At 39.2% G+C, this 22,127-nt stretch overlaps 1 protein-coding gene across 11 annotated transcripts in view; it reads left to right on the top strand.

The window, feature by feature from the left end:
- The window catches only part of GRXCR1 (glutaredoxin and cysteine rich domain containing 1), a 339,725-nt gene that overhangs the window by 115,931 nt on the left and 201,667 nt on the right, over positions 1 to 22,127 (top strand). Inside the window, exon 5 of one of the 11 annotated variants that reach the window (XR_009503463.1) lies at positions 18,081 to 18,218. The exons of 9 other annotated variants lie outside the window; for them this stretch is intronic. The gene's annotated coding sequence lies outside the window, so the exon portion shown is untranslated. Of the gene's footprint in view, positions 1 to 13,257; positions 13,345 to 18,080; positions 18,219 to 22,127 lie in introns of those variants that run through there. One more of the 11 variants, XR_009503452.1, reaches the window with a different exon arrangement.

Here is a 22,127-nt window from a genome sequence, read left to right as displayed (position 1 = left end):
GCATTCAGTAATAACAACCCCATTAATAACCACCTCCCAAGGGCATCTAAAACTGGAACATCTGACGCACAATCAAGGTAATAGGAAGTGATATTTTGATATCAGGTCTCAAATCAAGCGGTTTGACAACCCATAGCTGGGTATATATAACCAAGAACTAATTAGGGTTCAAAAACAGATGCTCAATTTTGTTGCAGTCTAGCTGTCAAAGGGATTTTTTGAGACTTGAAAACAGTAACTCATGGCTTTTGTGAAACGTGAAGCCTATTCTGAAGAAATAAGACTGACTCTTTTTGGTTGCAACTCATTTTGTCTTTGAGCACACAGGTATAGATGATGAAAATGAACATTTTCCATTATTTAATGGCTTATACTTTTTATAAGATTTTTTTCCTTATTTTCACTCCCTTATTTTCTCTAGCATTTAAAAACCATCCATTTCCATTTGAAGCTCTGAGATCAATAATTGTGTCCTCTAGGACCTGCAAGTGGAAGACATTTGAGGAACTTACGGTCTTGCTTGTCATTCTCCTCTTCATCCTAGTCCTTTTAGAGAGCCGAGGTCCAGCCGTGATAGGAGGCAAACTTGTGTGCTGTGGTCTGATAAAACGCTTTCATTCCCATCTTTTGGGAGCCACCATGATTGAACACGTTATTGGACGGGCCAACTCAGGTTGTTGGCCTGAGTGTACCCTCTATACAATGATGCTGATTTTCTGGTTGCAGGATGGGGAGTGCCATTTGAAATGTTGGGCAGCAGAACAACATTAAATAGTTTCGGTTCTGCTTAAATGATTTTTGTAATTATGTAGGATATAAATAAAGAAAAAATAAACTAATTCCTATTTCTAGCATCTTGTTGAGGCAGCTTCAGCTATATTTTGGCCCTGACTTCCCTTTTCCTTTGGGGTCTGTCTTAGTCTGTTTGGGCTGCTATAACAAAACACTACAGATTAGTTGGTAGCTTATAAACAACAGAAATTTTTTCCTGATAATTCTGGAGGCTGGAAGTCTGGGATCAGGGTGCCCACATGGTTGGGTGAAGGCCAGACTTCTTGTAACCTCACGTGATGGAAGGGACAAGCAAGCTCTCTGAGGACTCTTTTCTAAAGGCACTAAACCTATTTATGAGGTCTCTGCCCTCGTGACCTATTTATGAGGGTTCTGCCCTCATGACCTAATCACCTCCCAAAGATCCCACCTCTTAATACCATTGCCTGTGGTGTTCGGATTTCAACATATTAATTTTTGGTGGGCGGTGAGAGACAATGTTCAGACCATAGGGTCTGTAGAGAAAGGACACTGTAAAGCTGAAAAGCATTATAAAGACTTTCTTTCAACTGCCTCATTTTCTCCCCTCCCTAAGGGGGACTTGATCTTGGCTCTGGTTGCTTCAAGGATGGTGGGTATGATGTAGCTCTGAGATACCTCCTCTCCAAACTCTCCTTAAAGTTCAGTTTCCCCATTTCATTAGAGGAGGAGGAGGAAGATGGAGAGGAGGTAGTTACCTTAATTGGTCAGCAGTGATGTCTTTCTTTTGCTGCTTTTCTGACTTAACAGTAATTTACAATCAATGTCCTTTCCATGGTGGGTGACCAAACACTGACTCCTCATGGGACACACATATAGGTTTGGGGGGAGGCTTTGGAGGATGACACTGCACATTTCCCTGCACTGTAAGCTCCAGTCTGGCCCTTCTCCTTCCTTTCCCCCTTGACTCTGGCCAAAAGAAGCCATCTTTTAGCCTCTTATTGGTGGGATTCTGTCACAGGTGAACTGAGCTCTTGAGTGGGGTCCTGCCAAGATAGCTCAAGCCCAGCTGCCTTCTCTGTTGGTCACACGGCCTGTGGGAAACTCTGGCATCATTTCTAGGGTTGTCATGAACAACTCTGTCCATGTCTTCAGGGACTTGGTGAGACTGTCTTTTGGACATACACCCAGGTACAGTATTTCTGGGTCATATGGGACATGCATTTATTTTGACTAGTGCCCAGTTGCTCTCCAGGAAGTTTGCACTGGTCTGTATTTTCACCAGCAGTGGACAAAGGTTCATATTTAACAACATCTCTGCCAATAGTTAGCATTATTCAGCTTTCCAGTTTTTGCCAGCCTACAATAACTTAACTTGTATTTCTGTAATTGCCAGGGTTTTTTTCGGTTTTTTTGTTTTTTTAGATTTATTTATTGATTGATTGATTGATTGATTGCTATGTTGGGTCTTCGCTTCTGTGCTAGGGCTTTCTCTAGTTGCAGCAAGCGGGGGCCACTCTTCATCGCGGTGCGCGGGCCTCTCACCATCGTGGCCTCTCCTATGGCGGAGCACAGACTCCAGACGCGCAGGCTCAGTAGCTGTGGCTCAGGGGCCCAGCTGCTCTGCGGCATGTGGGATCTTCCCAGACCAGGGCTCGAACCCGTGTCCCCTGCATTAGCAGGCAGATTCTCAACCACTGCGCCATCAGGGAAGCCCTTGCCAGTTGTTTTGATTTGTCATCTGTTTGTCAGCATCTTGAGTTTCTTCTATATTGGATATTCATATTTCCGACTCATTTTTCTATTTGGGTTGTTGTCTTTCACTATACATTTGTAGGTGTTTCTTGTATATTGTAAACATTAATCCCTGGTTGGTTTTACACTTTGCAAATATCTTCTTCCATTCTGTCAGCTATATATTAACTTTATCCATAGTATCTTTTATTGACCAGAAATTCTTCACTTTGATGTAGACAACTTAATTACTCCTTTTTCTTTGTTTGTGCTTTCAAAGTTTTGTTTAAACAATCCTTCCTTCGCCTCAGATCTATAGCTATTCCACATTTTATTCTATCAGCTTTCTAGTTTTATTCTTCACCTTTAGATATTTACTCCTTCGTAGTTTCCTTTGGTGTGTAGGGTTAAGCTGGGATTCACTTTTTGCAAACCATTTTACTAAATAATTCATTGTTTCCCCATGAATTTGTGATGCTATCCTTATCTTATATGAAAGTGTCCCCTCTACATGGTTTATCCCTGAGCTTTCTGTTGTGTTTTTTGGTCCATATGATTGTCCTTTTGACAATATCTTTTTTTTATTATTATGAGTTAAAAGTATGTATTTATATCTGGCAGCTTGCCCTTCTTTTTTTCATCTTTTTAAAGTTTGGCTTCCTATTAAATAATAAAATTAATTTATTTAATTCTTTAAAAATCCAACTGGAAATGTGATTGGTATTACATTGAATTTATAGAATAATTAGGAATAGTGAATACCTTTGTCATGTTAAGTCATCTTATCTAAGAGAATAAAATGTCTATTTAATTTTGTAAATCAAGTAGTATGTCCTTTATTAGGGTTTTTATGTTTTCTCCATACCATGTGTTCTTATGTGTTCATGTTGTGTGTTCTTGGTTAAATTCATTACTAGATATTTTATAGCTTTTTTCCTTTTCTTTTTTTTGCTATTGTTATGTTTTCTAGTTGGTTATTGCTGGGGTAAGTTAGTGCTATTGATTTTTTAAGTTGTTATATTCAGGTAAATTTCTGAACTTTCTTATTTCTAATTGCTTCATTTGGTGATAATTCTGTGGTTTTATTAGGAGATGGTAACATCTAGTGCAAATAGTGATCATTTTTCTCTTTTTCTTAATTATTTTTCTTCCTTTTAGTATTGGTAGGACGTAGTACTGTATCAATCAGTTGTCATTTATTGGGTATGGTTCTATAATTTGGAGGGTATGCTATCCGTGTTTTTCCACTAACTGTAGTGTTTGCTATAAGATTTTGGTATATAAGGTTTACCAGTGAGAGGGAGTTCTCTTCTAGTCTTAGTTTGCTAAGATTTTTGAAAAAGATAAATAGGTCCTGAACTTTATTAAAATCTCTTTGCATCATTTAAATAATGATATAATTTTTTTCCACTCTACTGATAAGATAAATGGCATTGATGAGCTTCATGGAGTGTAACTAATTTTGTGCTTCTGGGATTAACCTCATTTGAGCATGATGTCAATTTTTGGGTCTTTTTTTTCAAATGAACTGTTGGATTCAGTTAGCTGGCGGTATGACCTTGGGGAAGCCATATGACCCTTCTATGCCTAAATTCCTTATCAGTAACATGGAGATAATAGTCAAAGAGTTGTCTTTGAATTACATATGTTCAGGGCTTAGGCAAGTTCCTGACATAATAAAACCTATGTAAATGCTTATAATATAGATTTTTTTTTGCGATCAGTTAAATGAGCTTCTAATTTTCTTTTCTTCTATACTATCTGATTGTGAAAGCAAAATGATACTAACTCCCAAATGAGTTGGGCACCTTTAGACTTTTTCTTATTTTTTTAATTAATTTTTATAGGAGTATAGTTGCTTTACAATGTTGTGTTAGTTTCTGCTGTATAGCAAAGTGAATCAGCTATATGTATACATATATCCCCTTTTTTTGGATTTTCTTCCCATTTAGGTCACTACAGAGCATTGAGTAGAGTTCCCTGTGCTATACAGTAGGTTCTCATTAATTATCTGCTTTATACATAGTAGTGTATATACGTTAATCCTGATCTCCCAATTCATCCCACCCCCCTTTTCCCCCCTTGGTATCCAAAGCAAGCACATTTAAATAGAGTGCTTACTTACCATCCTGGTTTGAGAGGGTTTTTTCGCCCCTCTTTTTCAAAAAGACAATAATAACTATTGAATATGATGTTAGCTGTGGGTTTGTCATATATGGCCTTTATTATGTTGAGGTGTGTTTACTCTGTGCCTACTTTCTGAAGAGTTTTTACCATAAATGGATGTTGAATTTTATCAAAAGCTTTTTCTGCATCTATTGAGATGATAATTATGGTTTTTATTCTTCAGTTTGTTAATGTGGTACATTACACTGATTGATTTGCGTATATTGAAAAATCCTTGCATCCCTGGGATAAATCCTACTTGATCATGGTGTATGATCCTTTTAATGTATTGTTGGAGTCAGTTTGTTAGCATTTTGTTGAGGATTTTTGCATCTATGTTCATCAGTGATATTGGCCTGTAATTTTCTTTTTTTGTGTGATATGTTTGTCTGGTTTTAGTATCAGGGTGATGGTGCCCTCATAGAATGAGTTTGGAAGTGTCCCTTCCTCTGCAATTTTTTGGAATAGTTTCAGAGGGCTAGGTGTTAACCCTTCTCTAAATGTTTGGTAGAATTCACCTGTGAAGTCATCTGATCCTGGCCTTTTGCTGGTTGAGAGTTTTTAAATTACTGAATCAATTTCAGTCCTGGTAATTGGTATGTTCATATTTTCTATTTCTTCCTGGTTCAGTCTTGGGAGATTGTACCTTTCTAAGAACTTGTCCATTTCTTCTAGGTTATCCGTTTTATTGGCATATTAGTTGCTCGTAGTAGTCTCTTATGTTCCTTGTATTTCTGTGGTGTCAGTTGTAACTTCTCCTTTTTCATTTCTGATTTTATTCATTCGGGCCCTCTCCCTTTTTTCTTGATGAGTCTAGCTAAAGATTTATCCATTTTATCTTTTCAGAGAACCAGCCTTTAATTTCATTGATCTTTCCTATTGTTTTCTTAGTCTTTATTTCATTTATTTCTGCTCTGATCTTTATGATTTCTTTCCTTCTACTAACTTTGGGTTTTGTAATGTGTATGGGGAAGGGTCAAAGACTAGGCCCTGATCCATGATCATCTTGGTGAGTTTAAGGAGAGGGGAGGATGTGATCTCCAGGTATGAAAAACTACTGCTGGTATCACTCCCATTTGCTATCACTTCACCAAGCAACTCAGAGTTTCACCTTTAAATTAAGAGTCATTATGCTAAATGAGATAAGTAAAATGGTGGTTACCAGGAGATGGGGATGGGGGGATAGGACAGATGTTTAAACAACATAAACAACCCTTAAACAGGGTACAGACCTATGAGTAGTAAATCTAGAGATCTAATGCACAGTACAGTGAATATAACCAACAGTGTTGTATTATAATCATCAAACTTACTAAGAGACTAGATCTTAATTATTCCAGCCACTAAAAGGAAATGATAATTATGTCATGTTATAGAAGTGTCATGTTATAGTATAGCTAATTATTGCTACAATGGCAATCACGTTACAATATATAAATGTGTCAAATTATTGTGCTGTACACCTTAAATTTACACAATGTTGTATGTCAAATATATTTCAATAAAAATATTACATCTAAAAAAATAAAATAAATACAATAAAAATTATTAAAAAACAACAAAGAGAAGAACTAGCTTTGGAAAAACATGGTATCTTTTTAGGTTGGGAGCTAGCAGTTTAGGAGTTTGAGGGAAGAGGGGTTGGAGGAGTAGGTTTTCCAGTTCGTCCAGGTAGCTCACATATTTTCATCTACTCTTCACCCAGCAGAGATTTTGCAATGCTTTCACCAGGGCGACTGGAACTCGTGTTGCTGATTTCTATAGTGGAAGGCCAGGCTTTGATCATTCCAGACTAATGTGGAGAGATGCGAGAACTGGCCTGGAAGGGTTTCTTCTCTTACGACTGGTTTGGGCTCTCATTGGCCCCAGGCTGCAGTTTTCTACCTCTCACACCCACCCAGTAAGAAAAAGCATTTTGTCCCCAGGGTTTCATGAGCCTATGCATTTTGTGTGTGCATTAGTTCCTGTAACCTATACTTCTATATTGCTGTCAGACTGTGTAGAGGAACCTAATAGCCCATGCTCTTTGCCATCTGTTCTGGACTAGGACACCATGATTGTACTTTCACTTTGGTAATGTGCTGATTTGACTTAGTAGTCCTGACATGCCCTGGGAGCATTTAGACTCAGAGAAGAACTTTCCATCTTTGGCACATTCTCAATGCTGTGACAAAGGACACAGTCTCAGGAGATTGCTCTGCTGGACTTTGACTGGGAGCCTTGTTATTAACTAATTTCAAATGAAATTCTAAAAAAGATATTTTTCACATTGGCATTTGAGAAATTGTGCTACAGGAAGCAGTACATACTTGTCCTTTCACTTGACGGAGAACACAAAGTACTTTGGATTGTTCATGGCTCCCTCAACGCATTTCAGCCAAAGAAAAGCTGACATTTTAAATTTATTGCCAATCCTAGAGAAGAGCTTACTAAATTCTTCACTCAGCTGAAATGTAGCCACGAAGCTACCATTAATTATATTACTTATATAAGTAGACTCTAATCAGTCACTAAATTAAATTAAAACATCCCTCTGAGTTTCTTTCATTCTGTTCTATTTGGTTTAGACGTGGTGGGTATATGTAAAATATTGGTCATCGTAGCCACTGGCAGTTATCAAATGAAACCAATACATTATTTCACAGAGGGTCTTAGACCTTGGTTGGGGTATGTATGGAAGTGTAAAGCAAGTAGTATAATGCGGTTGCATTTCACATTGGCCTAATCTCTTTCAGGTATAGATATTAGAGTTTTATCTCTCATATAATCACCATTACTTTTGACATCAAGGACTCCATTTCCTATTTTGGGTGCTTTATGGTTCTGTTCATCACTGCACAGGGGAATCTGTCCATCTGAGGCAGTTAAGATTAAGTTTAGCAAAGTCCCAGCTACAAATGGACATCACTTCTGCCTGCAATTGCTAAATGTGAAATTCAGTCATTAAATGACTTATTCTCACCGGTGAATACCCTCAGCAGATGACAAGAAGAACAGCTAACCTGGATCCTCAACAAAGGTGACGTTAAAATATTCTCTTAAGCTTACTAACTTAATAGCACAACACATGTTTATTGAGCATCTTCTAGGTGTCAGGCACTTTTCTACACTCAAGGAAGATACTGCAGGGAACAAGTTAAGTCAAATTCTTCCCCCATTATTAACAAGGAGACAAAAATTAACAAAGTATGCAGCAAAAATAAGTTCTATAAACATACTAACAGTGTGAGATGTCACTGACTGGGGACCTACTTCTGCTTGGGTGGTAAAGGAAAGGCTTATGCAAAATGACATCTGAGCCAACACGAGAGTGATATGCAAAGATTTGGAGACAGAGCTTCCCAGGCGGAAAGAGGAGCAAGTACAGAGGCTCAGAGGCTTGCATTTTCATGAAGAGAACTAGGGTCAGTGTGGATTGAACTGGGAGATGGAGGGAGAGAGCAGTATGGAATAAGATTGAAGAGGTGGATAGAAGCCAGTTCATTCAGGGATTTCGAACCCTGACCAAGAGCTTGGATATTATTCTAAGGGTAACGGGAAGCACTTCCCATACAATAGCAGTCCTGCCATCTATGCCTTTAAAATGTATTCAGAATATGACCACTGCTCACCATTACACCAACACTTTCACTTATTTTAATCAGGAAAATGGCAGGATCAAATTCAAGTAAAAAAACAAACAGAACTCTGCTGTGTACAGAATGGGTTGTGGAGAGGAAATTATTTTATGGTCCAGATGGGAGATAATATTGGCTTGGACTAAGGTGGCAGCAATGAAGATGGTAAAAAATGGACACATTTGGGGTATAATTTGAAGGGGTAGTTTGACAGGGCTGCTGTTGGATTGGATATGGGACATGAGTGAAAGAAAGGAGTAAAAGATAGCTTCTAGGTTTTGGAATGAGCGGTTAGGTGATTGGTGGAACCATTTACTGAGGTGGGAAGATTGGAGGAAGAACACATTTGGGGTAGAGAGAGCCAGGGTTTTGGTTTTTTAAAAAAATTTTTATTGGGGTATAGTTGATTTACAATGTTGTGTTAGTTTCGGGTGTACAGCAAAGTGAATCAGTTATACATATACATATATCCACTCTTTTTCAGATTCTTTTCCCATATAAGTCATTACAGAGTATTGAGTAGAGTTCCTTGTGCTATACAGTAGGTCCTTATTAGTTATCTATTTTATATGTAGTAGTGTGTATATGTCAGTCCCAATCTTCCAGTTTATCTGCCTCCCCCCCGTAACTGTATGTTTATTTTCTACATCTGTAAAAGAGTTTTGTTCTGAGATACAAAGTAAACATTCTGATGGTGTTGTCAAGAAAGCAGTTGGATATATAAGTCTGGACTCCACTGAGTTGAGAGCATATATGTGTTATTTAAAGCCATCTGAATAAATGATATAACCTATGGAGAGACTGCAGATAGGCTGGAGAGGACAGCCTGGGTACCAAACCCTCCCTTGGGAACTCCAGTATTTAAAAGTTGAGTAGAAAAAGAGGATCTTGCAGAATAAACTGAGAAGGAGCATCCAGTGAGGTAAAAGAGAACAAGAAGAATGTTAGATCCAGGCCCTAAGAGAGGAAAGTGCTTTAAGATTAAGAGAATAGGCAACTATGCCAAATACTCCTGAGAATTCATACAAGTGATGACCCAGAAGTCCATTGGGTTTGGTAAGATGGAGAATGTTATTGACTTTGATAATAGTAAGTGGAGGAGAGAATGAAAGGTGAGAAAGAGGTGTTAGCAACTGTAGAGAAATCTCATGAGTTTGCTGCAAATGGAACATACATTTAGGTGAGGGTTTCTTGTGTGTGCTTGCGCACGCACGCCCGTGTGTTTTCCTTTTAAAGGAAGGGAATAGCAAAGCATGTTTGAGAATGATCAAGCAGAAAGAGGTCATGGTTACCAGGGTCTTTGAGAAGGCAATCAGGAATGGGATTCAGAAGAGCTGGCCTTGGTATTGGCTGGAAGAGTTTGTTCACTGTAACAATAGAGAAGGCAGGGTAGGTAGAGATGCAGGTAGCAGGTAGATTTGTTGGAAAACGAATGGAATTTCATTCTCAATGAAATATGGGACAAGCTGAGAATGAGGAGGGGGAGAAATAGTTTTTGAGTGTTTGTACAAGCCATCACACTACTGCTTTAAAGATGCCCATCACTGTGGTAGGAGAGAGGAGTTGAGGATACTTCAATTAGAGGTGGAAAGTTGTGGGTGAGGTTAGATATATTCCATATGAACTTCCACTGTCAGAAGTCACTGGGAGATGTGCTGTTCTCCCATGATAAAGCTTACGAACTCACTGAAAATAGCATGAGACCTAAACAGAAGTGTGAAGGAAAAAAATGAAGATTGCTTTAATCCCTCTATCCTTGTGTCTAAACTGCTCAGACCACATGTCCCAGGATGCCAGAGTTTTTACAGTTCCTCTCATTCTTTTGTTCCTTGACCTTAAAGCACTTATAGTCTATACAGGAAGACAGACACTAAATAATGAACACACAAAAATATAATTATAGCAGCCTGGATAGGAGGGGAATTTGGGGGAGAATGGATACATGTATATGTATGGCTGAGTCACATTGCTGTGCACCTGAAACTATCATAATATTGTTAATCGGCTATACTCCAATATAAGATAAAAAGTTTAAAAAAGTGCAAAAAAATATAAGTTGTTCCAAGCATCATGAATGGAAAGAAGGAGTGCCATCAGAGAATCATGGAGCTTTAGAGGAGAGGCTTAATGTGAAGTGATGTTTATATGAGCATGAGAACATTGAGTAGGGCTTGGACAGGCAAAGAGTGAGAGGAAGAAAAGTGTAGGCAAACGTCCTGAGGAAGCAGAGGGCCTGGTGTGTTAAGGAAGAGAAAGAAGCATGGTTTGCTTTAGGCAGATTGAGTGATGGGAGAGTGATGTGCTTGGTGAAGTTGGAAAGGTGGGCAAGGACCCAGGACTTGATTGGAAGTTGGGCTGTTATTCTAGGTGCAGCGGAGAAACCATTGAAGGGTGTTATGGTGGTGGTAGGGTTCTGACAGGTTCAGATTTATATTTTATAAAGATTAGTCTGAAAAGTAATCTTTTCCGAGAAAAGATTGAGGGGGTAGGGGGCCAGAGTGAAGGAGGTGAGAAACTACTTAGGAGATCACGGAAGGAAGAAAGCCAGAGAGGGTCATGCATTGGACCAAGGTACTGGCAATAGAGACTGAGAGAGTTGGACACATTCATGACATAATTAAGGGCAGAGTTTTAAACCTTAACCCTATTGACATTTTGAGCTACGTGATTCTTTGTTGGAGCTTCTTGTTCATTGTAGGATATTTAGCAGTATCCCTGGCCTATTCATCTGCCAGTAGCACTCTCCGATCCCCACCCTCCCTCCACCCCCATTGTGAAAACCAAAAATGTCTACAGACAAAGCAGGTATCCCTTTGCCAAATATCCCTTGGAGGACAAAATCTCCCTGATTGAGAACCAGTATTTTAGAGGGACAATTCATAGGAAAGGACAATGAATTAGGTAAGGGATGAGACATTCATGAATGACATTCTTTTGAACAAGCAAGTAGATGGATGTGTAGCTTATGGAACTGCAATGACTTGAGGAGGAGAATATTTGGGGTGTGTATATAAACATCAGCAGTTCATTTTAGGCATGGTAAATCTAGGTGCTTGGAAGACTTCAAGGGAAGTCAAGAGGAGAGATTTTGGCTGGAGATATGAAGAGCAGTGGGGCTGGATGTGATCACTGATGGGGAGATGCAAATGAGAACCAAAGAGGCTGGGTTCTGAACAGAGAGGAAATGTAATACTTACAAAGAATAGGGGACCATGTTACAGAAAGGGGAAAAAACCCCAGCATGTTTCGAGACGTGGGTAGTAAACTATATTGAATAGTTCTAGTTATACGAGGTTAATAGTTCTAGTTATATGAGGTTTGAAAAGTGTCCATTGGTGTTGTCATAAATGAAGGTACTTGTAGGGGCTGAAGCCATAATCGAGTGGGTTGCAATGAGAATGGAAGTTGGAAGTTGGACCACACGTGCAGATAACTTTCACGATTTTTTTCAAGCACGGAGGGAAAAGCCATTAACTAGAAGATGTGAAATCAGGTGGGCCTTTGTAAAAGAAGGCACAATAGTAAACATGATTAAATGCTGCTGGAAAATCCATTAAAGAAGGAGAGAGGTGGAAGGTAAAGGAGAGAAAGGTATCGATACTGACAGATTCACCAAAGCCGTCTGGTATGCAGGCCACTCTTGGCCTTTACCAGGGAGAAAGTTAGTTTCCTCATTGTAACAGAGAGAATGAGAATATTATTGATGATGATGATGATGATGATGAAGGATGATGGCTGACATTTATCGAGGGCTTGTTGTGTGCCAGACTTCTCACATGGATTATTTTATGAATTCTCCCAGCAAATATGTGGAGTAAATCCTGTTAGTATTCCCACTTGAGAGATGAGAAAACAGGATTAGACAGGTTAAGTAATATGTTCAAGTGGTAGAGCTTAGAATGTAAGAGAACTCACTCTAGAACTCACGTTAAACCACTTACTCCTGAGCCTAAGCCCCTAACAGAAGCAGAAAAAGGAATCAAACCAATTAACCTACCAAAGAATTATCTAAATCAGTGAGCTCTTGGCTATTACCATAAAGTTTCAGGCCCAGCTTGACTTGAATGAAGATTACCTCTCATAATGAAATGCTCCATGGTTCCCTACACTTGACCCTATCCTGAAGCGGTGTTTTTGTCTTCTCTTTTATTTTTATTTATTTATTAAATTTATTTATATATTTTTAAGGAAATCTCATAGACTAATAGGGGCGCTGGTCTTGGCTCAGACAGGAAAGACTGACCTTGGAGTGGAAAGAGCTACCAAGTTCTTGAACTGGCTTCTTTCTTCAAGCATCCTTTTTTGGACCAAGAGCAAATGTGTTTCCTGCTCTGGGCTCTAGGCTGTGCTTGCCAGACCAGCTGTGAACGCTCCTTACAGCCATACAGAGACTGTTCACAGCATCCCTATGATTGGTTGGTATAGAAGAAAATGCCATTGGCTTGCTTGACCCCACTCTTTTTGTTTTGCTGATTCTGTACTAACAAGCCCACGACACTGATATTTGAACATGGTACCAATCAGGGCCTGATTTATCTTGACTTTTGGTTTTCTTCTTCTTTTTTATTATTGAAGTATAATTGATTTACAATACCGTGTTAGTTTCAGGTATACAGCAAAGTGATTCACTTATACATATACATATATATACATATATATTCAGATTATTTTCCATTATAGGTTATTATGAGATATTGAATATTCCCTGTGTTATACAATAAATCCTCGTTGCTTATCTGGTTTTCTTCTTAAGATTTGAATGAATGACCTGTGTGTGTGTAAATATATATGGTTGTGATCATAGTTTAAGGGTGCCTGCCTGACATCCAAGACCTGTTATCACAAACTGTAACCCTTGGCCATTTTTTGAAGATGGGTGAAAAGAGGTAAAGAGTGAAAAAAAGTAGTGCAAAGTTTTATCTGGACAAGTACATTTATAGTGGTTCCTTTTTATGTTATAACGTTCTGGATAATTTGGTTCCTTTTTTAGTTTTCAGAGTGATGACGCACAGATAAATTAGCATTTCTACCTCAGCTGCCTCTTTCAGCAAGAATAAAGGTTCTGGGCTTCCCTGGTGGCGCAGTGGTTGAGAGTCTGCCTGCCAATGCAGGGGACACGGGTTCGAGCCCTGGTCTGGGAAGATCCCACATGCCGCGGAGCAACTGGGCCCATGAGCCATAATTACTGAGCCTGCGCGTCTGGAGCCTGTGCTCCGCAACAAGAGAGGCCGCGATAGTGAGAGGCCCGCGCACCGCGATGAAGAGTGGCCCCCGCTTGCCACAACTAGAGAAAGCCCTCGCACAGAAACGAAGACCCAACACAGCCATAAATAAATAAATTAAAAAAAAAAAAAGCAAACCTTTAAAAAAAAAAAACATAAAAAAAAAAAAAAGAATAAAGGTTCTCAGGTCAAGGTGAGTAAAGAGGTAGGCAGGGACCCAGAGAGAGTGGAGAGATGGGAGCGAACTGTGCAATTTATCTGGACGTGCTTGGCACTTCCCTTTTCACGTTAACAGCAACAAAAAAGAAAGACTAAGAAAAAGAAAAAAACATTGCTTCAACATGAACGTGAAAAAACAACAATTGTGTGGCTCAAATGTTAAGTACACAGAAGTACATTTCACTAATACCTTTTCTGACCTAATCTCCTGAAGGATCTGAACTTTTGAGATATCCCAGACTCTGTTCATGTGTAAATGCAGCTGTGGGCTTGCAGAGGTGAGACCTTTTCTTTGTTTTGAGCTCCCTGCGAGAAACTCCAATTACTAGATCAGAAGAGAGAACAAGCAAAGTGAGAGAAGTATTTGGAGGTTATGGGGTAGGTGGAATTGGGGGTTTCTCAAGTCTTGTTAGCTAAAAGACTTCTATGTATAAATACACATTTATATTTATACATATATATGTGTATATGTCTAGATACACACACCCCTGAGACTCTGCGGTTCCATTTACAGATCTGTTTTTTAATACTGAAGGGGATTGATCTGATCAGAGGACTTTGCTTTCAGAAGCTGTCACAGAGCCCAGGTGACAGAGCTGCTTGTCCCCCACGTGGCAGTTTCTGAGTACTGCAGCCACAACCCTGCATACTGCACCCCAGCCATTCAGAGCATGACGGCTCCGAGTCCCAGGAGAAAGCATTTCTCGTTTGGTATTAAAACCTGATGACACACAAAAGGAGATGCACGATGTTTATAAAGCTGAATGTTTGGAAAACTCAGCGCTGCCACATCAAATGTTTGGAGACACCCAAGGAGGCGAAGAGTGAAGCATTGTGGCGAATCCGATGCCGACCTTCCTTTCATTGGGAACCAGAGCCTCACACCATGCTGAGCATTTTGCTATCCATGAAATCCACGTTTGAATCAGTCACTGGGAGCAGAGCCAGTTCGATCATGTGGCTCTCTAATGCCCAGCTGAGTGACGGACAGTAATATGTTTTGGAACAACTTAAGGAAACCCAGAGGACTGTTGACTAGCAGGGCATCCCGACATTATTAGCTTCCTTCTGATATGTCAGTGTTGCCAGTGAATTTTAGTTTTCCCCAAGGTTCTTTCTGATCTTGAAGGCAACAGTGGATGTGCTTCTGGACTCTCAGATTTGCACTGAATTCAACTGATATTTCTTTTTAAGACTTGAAAGGATCATAAGTTACAACAGGCTTTTTGGTCTCAGAGCAGTCATGGCCCTCAGCTGTGGCAAATGTGGTCAGTAAATACGCGCTTTGATGGACTAGACTTTTGTACCCAGCCACCCTCCCCTCCCCCCTGTCTTGGAAGGAATAAAAGGAAGCTTTATAGACATAAGGAGATAAAGAATATGCTTTATAAAATCAAAATATGATTTATAAACAAGAAAAACATTCCAATAATTTGGGCTCAAGTTGGGACTTCCAGTTTAAAAAGTCTTAAATTTCATAGTGCCTTGATAGTGTTTTTGTAAAATTTCACATGATCCTCAGCATATAATACCATTCCATTTGACGTCTATTTGCTCGGTGATAACATTTGATTGAAGTCCTGGAATTCTTGTCTCAACAGGTTTATTAAACTCAGTGTTCCAGGTCCTAACTCTTAACAGTTCCTATAATCAGTTGTTGCTACTACCAATTTAGCAACATTCAAACTTTTATCACGTTAAGAAAATGATAGCGTAGTCAGAAAAATATGTTAATGTTGGTTCTAAACAAGTTATTTAAATTCTCAGTGAAGTAGTGGAAGGAACACTGGCTAAGTTTGATGACATTGAGTGTTAAAATGTGGATTTTCCTGCAACAAGCTAGAGGACCTTTGACAAATTTTTTTAAACCTCTTTGATTCTCAATTTCAACATCTGTGCATTGGGGATAAGAATATTAACCTTCTAGTGCATCATTTATTCACTCTAGAAATTTGCTGAGCAGCTACTCTGTGCTAGGCACTATTCTAAATGTTGGGATACAATGTTGAATAAGATACCCAAGGTCCCTGTCCTCATGAAGCTTGCCTTCTAGCTGGGGAAGACAAACAGTATGTAATTAAACAGCTCTGATAGTCTTAAGTGTTATGTAGGATATACATCAGGATAATGTGGTAAGAATGCCTTGGCTGAAGGGGCAGCCCAGGATCACACCAGGTGATCGGGGAAGGTGCCTATGAGGACGTGAGATTGAGGATGACCTGAATGACAAAATGGCACTAGCCTTGTGAGGGGTCAGGGCAAGTGCATTCTATGGACAGGGAGTAGAAGTACAAAGGACTTAAAGTAGGTCAGAATGTGGAGTGTTTTAAGTACAGACAGAAGATGGGTCTAGAGGAAGGCAGGGGCCGGATCACGACGTAATGCATTTCATCCATAGTAAGGATTTGGATAGTCTCTAAGGGCATTGTAAGTCATTGGAAACCTTTAAGAAATGTAATGACATGGTTTGATTTGTATTTCAAAAAGTTGACTGCTGTGTAGAAAATGGACTATGGGGGAATTCCCTGTTGGTCCAGTGGTTAGTACTTGGCGCTTTCACTGCTGAGGGCCCGGGTTCAATCCCTGGTTGGGGAACTAAGATCCCACAAGCGGCACAGCCAAAAAACGAAAAAAGGACTATGGGATAGATGTTAAGAATGGTAACAGGAAGAACAGTTAGGAAGCTATTCTAGGTACGAGATGATGGTGGCCAGGACTAGTGAAGTAACAGTGGAAATGGAAATGATGGATTGGGGATGTATTGTAGAGGAAGAAATGTCAAAACTTGCTGATGGATTGAATTTGAGGGGTTTAAGAGAGAAGTCTGGGATAAATCTTAGGTTTTTGGTTTGATGGGAAGAACCAATCAAATGGTGTAAGACTTGGGAAGAAACTGGTTTGGGCAAAGAAACTGAGAGTTCCGTTTTGCATATGTTAAGTTTAAGCTGTATTTTAGGCTCCAAGTAGGGGTATCAAAGAGATATCTAAGAATAAGAAGTACAATATGCAAACTAGAGCTCAGGACAAAGCTCTGGGCTGGAGATATAAATTTGGGAATCATTAGCATTGTTGATATTTAAAGCCATAGGCTCAGAAGAGATGACTCAGGGAGAGAGAATGAACAGAGATTAGGAGACCTGGGGCACTCCAACATTTAGATCTCATATTCAAAAGAAAGAATCAGCTGAAGAGTTTGAAAAGGAGTAGCTTGCAGACGGAAAAACACAAGACAATGTTATATGTCTAGGAAGGGGTTATTTGTATCTATTGCTGCTGAGAGGTAAATGAGGATAGAGACGTGCCCTTTAGGTTTGTTCACAGCGACTCAAAACAAGTGCACTTGCATTGGAGTGATAGGGACAAAAGCCAGACTGGCGTGGATTGTTAGGGGAATTATAATCAACACAAAGCAAGTGTCTGGTACACAGTGTGTGCTTAACATATGGTAGGTATTACTGAGAAATTATAATTTGGTGGCAGATTTTGTGGGTTGCCTATAGCAGCCTTTCTCCTTGCCTCCTTCTCCCATCCCCTACTTCATTTTTCTGGCAGACACCCCCCCACCTCAGTTTGTTCAAGTTTTCCACTCTCCCGTATGCCTAGGGATGAGCCATTATTAGTCTGGGTCACTCTTGGTGGTCTCTTTCCTCTTGTCAGTGACCAGTTTCGGCACAGGAATGCAACTCAATCCCGGCCAGTGGGATCTGAGAGAAGTCTGGTGAGGGCTTCTGGAAAAGGTGTTTTTTTGTTTTGTTTTGTTTTGTTTAATATTTATTTATTTATTTATTTATGACTGTGTTGGGTCTTCGTTTCTGTGCGAGGGCTTTCTCTAGTTGCAGCAAGTGGGGGCCACTCTTCATCGCGGTGCGCGGGCCTCTCACTATCGCGGCCTCTCTTGTTGCGGAGCACAGGCTCCAGACGCGCAGGCTCAGTAGTTGTGGCTCACGGGCCCAGTTGCTCCGCGGCATGTGGGATCTTCCCAGACCAGGGCTCGAACCCATGTCCCCTGCATTAGCAGGCAGATTCTCAACCACTGCGCCACCAGGGAAGCCCGGAAAAGATGTTCTTTGCTAATAAAAAGGATATTTATGGGAAGAAATGCCCCTCTTCTTCACTGAATTACGTCTGTTGGGGATATCTGGAATTGTTGCAGCCATCTGCATAGCAACTGAGAGAGACAGGCTGTGGATGGCAGCGTGGAGATAGGGAAGGCCATCTTCGTGAACCTAGTGCTCAGTCTCGTGGGGGTACTGAGACACTCTTTAAATCAGTGCTTCTCAGGATATGAATCCCACAAAGCTCTGTATGATGCTGATTTTACTTATAAATTACCTAGTGCCAGACGGTCTAAGCTTCACTTAATATTTTACAGATGAGTAAATTGAGATCAAATGAAGTTAAGTGATTGGCCTGGGAGATTCAAAGCTAAGTTCCCTACCTACCGTGTGAATGCCGTATCTCTGTAGGTCACAGTAAGTAAGTAGGGCATCTGTAAATAAAGATGTATTTATTTGGTATCTGTTTTTAAAATGATGGGTTGTTTTTAAATTTATTTTCTAATAGTGGCAATTGGTTTGAGACTGAGTTTCTCCTTTTGTCAACTAATGGGCCTGGAAATGCTGAGGAAATGTGTATCGGCAATCTTTGGTCCATGTATACATTGGATGACAATGTTCTTGACTAGAGGTACCAGAATCCAAGTTTCCAAAGAGTAACTTGGTGAAAATTAACAGCCGAGTTGTTTACATTGCTAATTTTAAAACACATATAAAATTTCAAAAAACTATTATTAATTTAGGGCTTAATATATGATCTATCTTATATTCAGTGCTCTAAGTACATTGTTTCACCAAATCTTCACTGAATCTTGAGCTCCAAGAAAATATGATTTTCTGCATTTTTATGATTGAGGAAGGTAAACCGTGGAGAGTTTTAACGTATATTGTTCCAAACTACTGGATTTTAATCCAGGTTTGTCTCATTCCAAAAGCCATGCTCTTAACAATCCAATGAATACATTAAATTTTAACTAAAATTGTGGCATAAATGTGCAGGCTACCTATACACCAAGGTAGCATGTTGTCTCTAAAAGGGTTTGTGCATAGAAAAAGCCTGGGAGGAAGTGGATCAGATCAGCAATAGTTTTTCTTGCTGTTGGGAATTACAGTTAATTTTTATTCTCTTTGATAGATCACTGTTGTTAAAAGAAAAACTTGTACGTGCTGTTTTTAAAAAGTCAGGATTTTTAGTTTACAGATCTGGTCACCAGATGCTGGACAGAGATGGATTTACCAGGGTAATGTAGGACCACTTTGCTACCAACCACCGGGCCAATTGGGCAGTTGTCCCTTTCTTCTTGTCTTTCATTCTAACTTTCACTGTAGCACTAAGGGAGGAGACATCAGTCCTCTTTTTGTTCACCAAACTCTTTCAGGCTTCTTTCTGTAAACCACAGATGTCTTCTTTCCATCTCTCTGGGCAAGACTGAATAATCGGAGTTTTCATGTTCTAAAGACAAACAGAAACCAATTGCCCAAGTATTTATTTTGTGTTGGATTGATTGGTACTTTAGATAAGTGAAAGCAGTATTTTCTTTTCGCATCATCTGTAGATAAAAGAGGCTTACTTATTGAGTCGCTGGGGTTCCTTTTCTATTAACTCTAGCTAAAGCCACGTACTCAACCACAGGACAGTGGGTGATTACTTAGTAAATAACCCCGATCACCTCTTAGATTCCTCCTTCATCAATATATGCAGACCAAACAGAACCTTGATAAGACCCAGGTTGATTGCAAAATGAGTTTCCTGTATATGTTGCCAACATTTTTTTTTCCTGACGGCTTACTTATATTTTGCAGGTTTATATGCTTTTTAGAATTTGCATTCTGCCACCTTCATATAAAACTTTGAGCGATATTTACAGAATGCCGTTAGTAATATTGTAAAATACAGGTGGCCAGGTTAGAATTGAAATAACTCTGCCAAAGATTGAGGAGAAAATTTTATAACTTAATAAGTATTTCAGCCAGGAAATGACAACCGTTCTTGTGATAAGAACCGAAATACTGTCAAATTCAAGTGATGGTGTTATAAGAAGACACTAAAATTTCATGATATGTCCTGAAATTTGAGTTATAAAGTGGATATTTAATGAATGACACTGTCCTTCACTGTCATCTATCCTTCAGATTTACTTTGTTGTGTTAAATCCTTAAGCGCATAAATTATTTTACACTTAAATTCAAACTCCAGTAACACATCGCCTATTTTCCTTCATCAATACATTGCCAATTTTGGTCATTGCACTGCTTTCTTCCCCCATCTTTCAGTTTGTAGTACAGACCACAGTGGCTTTCTGAATCACATGAGGAAGAGCGCTATCCTTTCTCTTCCTCTCCCAGATTTTAGGCCTAAATCATTTTCAAGGTGAAATGGTTAACAGAGAGCTTGAAAAGTTAGCTCTGTTGAAAGTGCCTAATTGGCCTGCCTCACTCAAAGGTGATGACCTCGTTCTTCGTCCCCTCAGGGAAGAAGGGAAATGCCTGCACATTATCCTACAAAGACAGTAGTATGATGCTGTGTGTAGGGGAATGTCTCAGAGTTCAGCTCAAACACTTAATGTAAGTTCACTTTACAACTTGAAGGTAGAGAAATGAACTCTTGATTATGTGCACTAGTTTTACGGTGTCAGAAGTATTGCTGAACCTGTAGAAGACAAAAGAAATAGGCATATATCTATGTTACACCAACAACAAAATCTTCAGTACTTAAAATTTTTGGTACATTTTCTTTCAAAAAAATTTTATTCATATAAGCACACAAATATATCTATGTATGTAATTGAGGAATTTACTCTCTATAAAATTTTGTTTTCTTTTCCCTGCATGTAATGCTACTTTATAAACATTTTCTTATTTTACCAATAAATATTCGGAAATATTTTTAAATAGCCAATGTATTTAACTATTTATAAATTTTAGGGCATTTAGGTGTTCACAATTTTTTTTCTGTTATAAATAGTACTGCAATGTATGCCTTGGTTCATAATCTGGCATTTGTATAGCACCAACTGAGTGCCAGGTACCTTTCTAACCACCTTATATGTACTAAGGATATGAATCCTCCCAACAGGCCTTAGAGATGGGTACTATTATGACATTCATTTTATAGTTGAGGAAACTGAGACATAGGGAAGCTAGTTTCCAAGACCACACACTGGCAACTGGTAGGGATCACATCCAGTCCAAGCAGTCTGACACCAAGATCTCCATAATCACCATGAAATTTTCATCTCATTTCTTAATATTTTCTTAAGGGTAGACTTCTAGAAGTATAATGAATGGACTAAAGGGTATGAACTTACTCAGGCTCTTAATTAGTTTATACAAAGGATGCACCAATCTGTATTTTCACATCGCTTTATGGGGAAGCTTGTTTTACTACGTTTTTATCAACATTGAGAAACATGAGCAAAAATCTTTGGTCAATCTGATAGTTGAAATTTAATATTTCATGTTGCTTTATTTGCATGTCTTTGTGCATAGTAGCATGGGCTCCAGTTTATCTGTGCTTGAATCGCAGGGGTATCTCTTTATAGGATGGTTGTGAGAATTAAAAGAATCAATACATGCAAGGCTCCTAGAACAGACCTTGTATACAGGAAGCAATAGATAGATGCTGGTTATATTAGTATTTATTTGGTAGTGATGGGGTTCAGAACATACTGCCCCAAAATATGGCATACTTAATATTTTAACCTGAAAGAATGTAAGAAAACTGCAGGTCCTGGAAGGACTCTCTGACCATCCCCTTCTCCCCTGAGCAGGTCATAAAACCCTCTTGTGAGTGGTGCCCTCCCTATACTGGAGGAAACGAATACCCATATATGTGAACACACAACCTTGCTAAGTTTCTCCCAGTTTATTACCTTAGCTCATAACCCTTGGTCCTATCATATCTTTCCATGACTTCCTTCATCAGACCTCGTATTAAAACGCTCAGGTTTAACCATTTCTTTGGGTTTTCATTTCCTTATGAAGGCTCCCATGTCAGGTAAAATTTATATTAAATAAACTTTTATGCTTTTCTCCTATTAATGTGTCTTTGTCCGGCCAGTTATAGAGCCCCAGCTGGAGAACCTAGGAGGCTGGTAGGAAAAGGAATCTTTCCTCCCCTACCGCAGTAAAGGTGAACATTGTTTCTTGTGTTTCTTGGCCACTTGTGTTTTTCTTTTGCAAATATCCTATTCATGTACTTATTTTCAGAAAGTTCATAGAAAAAAGATTCCCTACAATATTCCTTTAAGATAGTATTGCAGTATTTTGTCTTTATTAAGGAAGGAAAAGAGACAGAGTATTGATTGAATCAGACCTTAACATTTGGATGAAACTCTTAAAATCTATAGAGTGCATTTAAGAAA

Source organism: Balaenoptera ricei, chromosome 5 (genome assembly GCF_028023285.1).
Source record: "Balaenoptera ricei isolate mBalRic1 chromosome 5, mBalRic1.hap2, whole genome shotgun sequence".
Taxonomy (NCBI): domain Eukaryota; kingdom Metazoa; phylum Chordata; class Mammalia; order Artiodactyla; family Balaenopteridae; genus Balaenoptera; species Balaenoptera ricei.
The sequence above is the reverse complement of the archived record's forward strand: the minus strand, read 5'-3'. Positions and strand labels throughout refer to the sequence as shown.